This window comes from Mus caroli, unplaced genomic scaffold (genome assembly GCF_978045245.1).
Source record: "Mus caroli unplaced genomic scaffold, Mus_caroli_1 scaffold_20, whole genome shotgun sequence".
Taxonomy (NCBI): domain Eukaryota; kingdom Metazoa; phylum Chordata; class Mammalia; order Rodentia; family Muridae; genus Mus; species Mus caroli.
The window spans coordinates 46,446,153-46,453,115 of NW_028227275.1; the positions used below are offsets into that span (position 1 = coordinate 46,446,153).

Below are 6,963 nucleotides of genomic sequence, written 5' to 3' on the forward strand. Positions count from 1 at the left end.
TGTTAATAAGAGGAACACTTCAATATGCATATATACTTGAATAACTTTACATCATAGACTATGTAGTGGTGAACCTTGATAGTGTTATTTCCATTACAAAGTTCTCAGATGGTGTCTGGTGCGTTTTGCTCAGACCCTTCCCTTTCCTGAGGGCTAAAGAAGCACTCAGATAGAAGAAAGACCATGCCCTGGTCAGCAGCACACTCAGCACTTTCACTTACTCAAATACAGAAGAAAAAAAAAACTTATATGTAATTATACATAATTTTTTAAATAAACCAAAATCTTACAACTGAGAACTTGAGCCATATTGTTGTGTTGTCAACTGGATAGACCATATCAAATAAAGGGCAGTTCTCCTCTAAAACTGGTTTAAAGACAGCATTGTCACCATCATGGCAAAGCCTTTTCACCCTGCCCCTCTGAGCATCCTAACTCCTTTACCCTTCCAGCAGTAAAAGCAAGATACAACCTACTCACCCAGTGAGGTGAAGCTGTCTTGAGCTCCCTGCCACTTCCATCAGTGAATGATAGCCTGTGCTCCCACCACTCTGTGCTAGAACTCTTACATACAGTAGGCACCCAAAACCGTCTCTCCCAGGTAGGACATGGAAGTCTTGGGTGGTGGTTTCCTTTCCTACTGTCTGACTCCATAACCAAGGTTTTTGCTTTGTACTTTTCCTCCTTTCTTCCTAACACAGAGAAAAGCTGAATGTACAGGTAACAATACTTTGATTGGTGGATTGATCAATGGTCACAAAGCAGTCATATGAGGAGTGCAGATGCCCCAGCATATCATAACATGACAAGTACCTGGAGAGAAATCATCACTGTAGCATACAAAACTTTCAAACTGTTCCAAAGTAGAGGGAAATTGAGTACTGGTTTACTGCCATCTTAATGCTGCAAGATTTAACATCCTTCCTTTTCTCCAAAGCCACACAGTTTTAAAGTGGTGTCTGTCTGATTTAATGTGTTTAAGCAAAAAGATACCCTCCCCCCAACGTTTCTCATTTAAAAGCGCTATCTGGGTGGCAGTAACTATGGCATCAATTACGGAAATGTTACTGACAACAAAAACATTCAACTCGCCAGCAAAGGTCAGCAGTAAATCTCTCTAAAATATGTACAGCTCATAAAAGTAATGGGTCGACAACTGTGAGGGAAACAGATGTTCATAAAGCCAGCGTTAACCACGAAGACACTGTAAAGCAAATAAAGATGGGATTCATTTGACAACTTAATTCTAATGCTAAATTAACAGAAAAGACTGCAACTCATACAAGTTGCATTGCAATCAAAAGCCTCCTGCAGTGGGCTATGGTCTGGAGAGTCTGTGAACCGCTGGGTGTGAGGACCGGTTTGAATCCACCACAAACATTCACTTAGATGACCTCTTTTTTTTTTTCCTTTTTTTTAATATATATATATTTTTTATTAGGTATTTTCCTCATTTACATTTCCAATGCTATCCCAAAAGTCCCCCATACCCTCCCCCCCCCATTCCCCTACCCACCCACTCCCACTTTTTGGCCCTGGAGTTCCCCTGTACTGGGGCATATATAGTTTGCAAGTCCAATGGGCCTCTCTTTCCAGAAAGCAAGTTTGTACTCTGAGTTTATGTCTACCGGTGACATAAGAAGATGGACGTTTGGGGGTCACATTTTAGAAAAAAAAAAAGAAGAAGAAGAAGATGGATGTTTGGTCTGTTTCCTTTCCTCCTCATTTGGAAATGGGAGAATGTTATCTCAAATCAGGTTTTATCAAAGTCCCCACAGAAAAGAATAAAAAACATAGCGGGACTACTAGGAACTGTTATCTGCAAACATCAATATTAGGGATGCAAAGACCAGAAGAGAGCCAAAGAGGGAATTTCCAGAACACCAAGGGATATGTAAGAACAGGTGTGAACAGCCATCCAACTCTTGTGAACACAGGCTGTTGCCAGCTGAGGACAGGCTCTCTGTTTGCATTTTGTTTGTATAAACAAAAGGATGTTGCAAGAAGGTCACTTTCTGGGGCCGAGCAGCCTGTGCTGCTTGGCATATCCACACACAAAGCCTGACCCCAAACAGAAGCATTTCCAGTTATGCTCTTGGGTGTGGAGGAAACCCTTAGGATGTGCACTGTGCACGTGGCCAGGCCACCACTCCTGCAGCAGGCAGAGTTTGGGTGGCCTTGTTGTGCTCCAGGTTGCCTGCCCTTGGCTACAGGCCCCGATGAAGGGCAAAAGGGCAACAGTAGCCTTAAATCTTCATAAAATTAAGACAGCTTCAATGACTTGGTTTGAAATGATTATATTATTGAAAAGAGGCAGAGAGGTTAAGCAATGCACTGGAGCAAAAAGATCTGGAATCCCAGGGCAAGTTTCTCAGTTTCTCTCAACAAAAATAGACTCATGTGCAAACCAAGTTTTTATTCTTCACTAAATAAATGGCATTAAAGCTCACTCTTGAGGAAATAGAAGTTTTACTTAGTGTCCTTGTGATTTCTCACCAGACAGTTGATTGTGACCAAACCAATGGACATAGGTGTGACCCCTCACCTGGTGTTCCTCTTCAGCAAAAGCTAGGTCTGTAGGCATTCAATGGATCACCATTTTGGACTTGTTCAGACTTTTGTGTTTTATTTTTTGATGTTGTTGTTCATGTTTTGAGCCTGTAGATGATCTCATTAAATCAGAACAAATGTATCACGCGGTTGATTTTCACTATGAAGATTTGAGTGTATATAACTTCCACAAGATTTATTGGCTTAGCACTGAGAGAACAGCACTGCAAGAGGTAAGGAAACAGAGACTAAAAGAATTTTCCTCTAACCCTCAGAACACCAATCATTTAACTGAGGGTATGGTACACTGGTAAACCACTTTTAGATTTCCCAAGGGTCTCAGTTTGATCTCCAACACAACACAATATGCGTGTGTGCACACAATTACTAAAGAAAAAAACTTTTCTGGCTTTGAAAGTAGTATAAATTCATTATAAATAATTTGGAGCACTTAAATATACAGGGAGGAAAGTACTCAGCAACCTGGAGAAAATAACTTTTTTAAAAGCTTGTTTTAAAGCAGTTTTCAAAGGTGAGGATGGGGCTGGTGAGATGGCTCAGTGGGTAAGAGCACCCGACTGCTCTTCCGAAGGTCCAGAGTTCAAATCCCAGCAACCACATGGTGGCTCACAACCATCTGTAACCGAGATCTGGTGCCCTCTTCTGGAGTGTCTGAGGACAGCTACAGTGTACTTACATATAATAAATAAATAAATCTTTAAAAAAAAAATGTGAGGATGGTCCTGAATGTCCCCCTTGGGCCCCACACTCAGTGTCCCTTCTTATCATCCAGTTAAGGCTTTGTTTATTCATTTCCACCACTACTAAATGACTCTTTCCTATGTGCATTGTGTATATATGTTTCCTTGGAAATGACTTCATTAACTAGATCATGATGTTAAATACATTTATTTAGTGAACAAGGTCCTCTTTGCAATGAAGTCACCATATGCAGCCTACAAACAAGGGAAGGGAAGTTCTGCTTGCTACCTCTTCTTAAAGAGTGTCCAATAAGTTATTTAAATTTTTATGTATGAGAAATTAGTTTGATCAAATTTATTTAAGTGGTTTTTGAAAAAAAATATTCTTAGTTTATTCTACAAATTAAATCTGAATAGACTTGTGAATTTTACTGATGCTTTCAGGTAGCCCTATCCTGATTTCTTATTTGTCTCAGATTGTTCTAGCTTTGGCCACTAGGAAGTGCTTCTGTTAGATCTTATGCCTCTTCAGTCACCCCTGTCCTATCGAATGTGTTTAAGTTTTCTGAGTAACATTCTTACTTTGGAACTCCATGCTTTCCTTGTATGTTTACAGCCCAGTCTTCAAGTGGGCCTTCTGCCAGGAAGCCTGGCTCCTTCTGCTGGAGCATGGTACTGGGAACAAGACCAACTTGTCATGTGTATTGTTACTTCAATGTCTAACTCCAAAATGCTCTCATCTGAACATGTTTCTCAATATTCTATTCATACATGTATCAATATAAGTTAAACACTCATTCACTATGATGTCTCCAACTCTAATCTCCTTCTACCTAGGTGATTCTAACCTCTCCCACTTGACTAGCACAAGCTCCCACTCCAATGGAGAGAAAACCAGCTGGATCCCTTGAACTTGGTTGTGGTGAACACATGGGGTGCTACCTGGATAACTCAAGCTCCCTTGGAAAGGACTTCATTAACTAGAGCATAATGGTTATATACAGACACTTGGGACTTGGTTTACAGAATTTACTCATTGCCAGTTATTTCAATCAACATTTCTTCTACTAAATGTATTATATGCCCACCACGCAGTTGGCTTGTTTTGTGATATTCAGCATTCTATCTTGGATTACTACAATTTATTTTTAATTACATTCATCTAGGAATGGCTCCATTGGCCGAGTACCTGCCTATTATGCATGGAACCCTACACTGTATAGTAGGTTGAATCCCTACACTATATAGAACTAGGTTTGGTGATGGATGACTGTAATCCCAGTAATCAGGAGATAAAGAATGGATTCAGGAGTTCAGTCATTCTTGGGTATATAGTGAGTTCAAGGCCACCCTAGACTACATGCAACCCTGTCTCTTTTATTAAAAAGAATACATAATTTTACTCTTTGTGCTATAAAAAGTTCTAGATTTTGAGGAATTCATAGTTCTCACATACCCACCATTACAACCACAAAATGAGTTGTTCCACTCGAACAAAAACCCTCTATGCTTTACCCACAAACCTCCCTCTCTCCCCTTGTGAGCATGTAGCATTGAAATTTACTGTCTTCATAGTTTTACCATTTATTTTTAAACTCTTATAATTGCATGCATACAACATGTAGCCTTCACTAAACAGTGCTTAAGTAAATATTTGCTCTGTTTCCTAGGGATGGTGATTGATTAATCTTTTTTTTTAATCACTACAAGTTATTCTTTTGTCTGCATGTACCATAGTTCAACTGTCCATTCTCCCAATTAATTCATTTAATCAGCAGATTGGTCCCATGTTTGGCAAATGTGGATATTGCTACTACACAAAGATTTTCAATCTTTTAAAATTGAATTAGTAAGTACTCAGGTCACATAATCCTATGACAAGATTATGCTTGCCTGTGTAAGAAGCTGCCAGTCTTATTTCCAACATAGTTATGCTAGTTTCTGTCCTTACCAGTGATAAACAGCTCAATAACGAACAGATTCTGATCATTAGAACTCTCAGCAATGTCTGTTCATCACTCCATAACATGACCAGCCATTGGCCATTGTACTGTTAATGTTTTAGATTTAAGCCATTCTGGTTTTCTTTGTGTGTGCATCTGTGTGTGTGTCTATGTGTGTGTGTGTCTGTGTGTGTGTGATTGTGTATCTGTTTGTGTGTCTGTGTTTGTGTGTTTGTGGGAAAGTGCATTGCATAGTATATAGAAGTCAACATTTGGTGTCTTTCTCTATCACTCTCCACCTTATTTTTTGAATCAGGATCTCTCTGAACCTGAAGATCACCAATTTGGAAAGGATGGCTGGCCAGCAAGCTCCAGAACAACCCATCTTCAATTCCTCAGCACCAATATTACAGCACACTTTGCAATATCTAGCTTCTATCTGGGGGTTGGGGGTTGGAATATAAGTTTCCTATGCTTTCATGGCAAACACGTTAGCAACTGGCCCATCTCATTTTGAGTGGTATGTCATCTACATTGACAGTCATGACCTCTGAAGATAGAAATAGTTTTGCTTGCTGGGTCCCAGCCTATTGGCTCTCTCTTTCACTTCTGAAGGATGTTTTCTCTGAATATAAAACTAGAGGGGTGTGTTTGCTTACTCGTTTTGATTTCCTTCTACACTAAATATCTCATTCCACTAATCTCTTCTTTTCCTGTTTTTTGGTAAAACATCCATTACAAATTTTAGTCTTAGCGTTGCACAGTGGCAGTATCGAAGCCAATGAAGTTGATCCGAGGCGATATTATTGCTAATTGAAAACAATTGGTAGTCTTGTTTTCCTAAAGATTAAGTGGGGTTTTTTTTTCCCCCTCTAGGGTTTTTTGCTTTGTTTTCAAGATTTCACTTTGTCTCCAGTTTTGTCCCTTTTGAAGAATTTAAAGTGTGATGTCTTTAATGCAAAACCACTGGGCACTCATAGGACTTCCTGGACCCATGGCTACATGTTCATCTCACTAATTCAGAGCAACACTTGCTTCAGAATTTCCTTTTTTCCCAATCTTACATTCTTTCTCTGATATTCTACTGTATGTTTCATATACTCATGAAAACAATTTCACAGTTCTTCAATCTTCCTTCAGTTTGTTTCTCTGTCTTCTAGCACAGATACTTCATCATCTGGCTTCTTTAGAAAGAATGCCTAAAATTTGGACATCCTACCAGAAGTCGAACAGCACATCTTCTCAGATTAAACCAGTCCAGTGTCCCCAGTAGGGTTATTTATAAGGCTTAAATCTGTTCAACTCATTTTTTTTTCATTATTTGTTAAGGTTTATAGGACTATTGAGGATTCATGCTGAGCCATAGATGACTTTCCAATTGGAACTGCTGATATTTCTTAAGGAGAAACATTGCTGTTCTTTAGGCCACTAGCCAGTTTCATAAGAGAAGCAACATTATGATATGGACTCATTCACTAAGATGCTAATAAACACCAGCTTTACTACAGCACTCCTTTGGTCAGATGTAACATTTTATTGATTTAGACATTAAAAAGTAAAATAAAATAAAATATTCTTATATTTATTTTAACTTTTAATTTTTTTAATTCTTGATTTACATTTGGGAACGATTCTTTAGGTTTGCATACAATAATGTATTAATTTACCAAAATGTATACAACCAGTCCTCAATTTATTGCATGTTAGATTCTTCTCACACTTACTATTAGAACAGTGTTATAATTATAAAGAAAAAAGTAGCATTATAA

General features: G+C 38.7%; 1 pseudogene; it reads left to right on the top strand.

The window, feature by feature from the left end:
• The first annotated feature begins 5,946 nt into the window (after positions 1 to 5,946).
• LOC115030014 (U4 spliceosomal RNA) lies at positions 5,947 to 6,072 on the top strand (annotated as a pseudogene).
• The last annotated feature ends 891 nt before the right edge of the window (positions 6,073 to 6,963 follow it).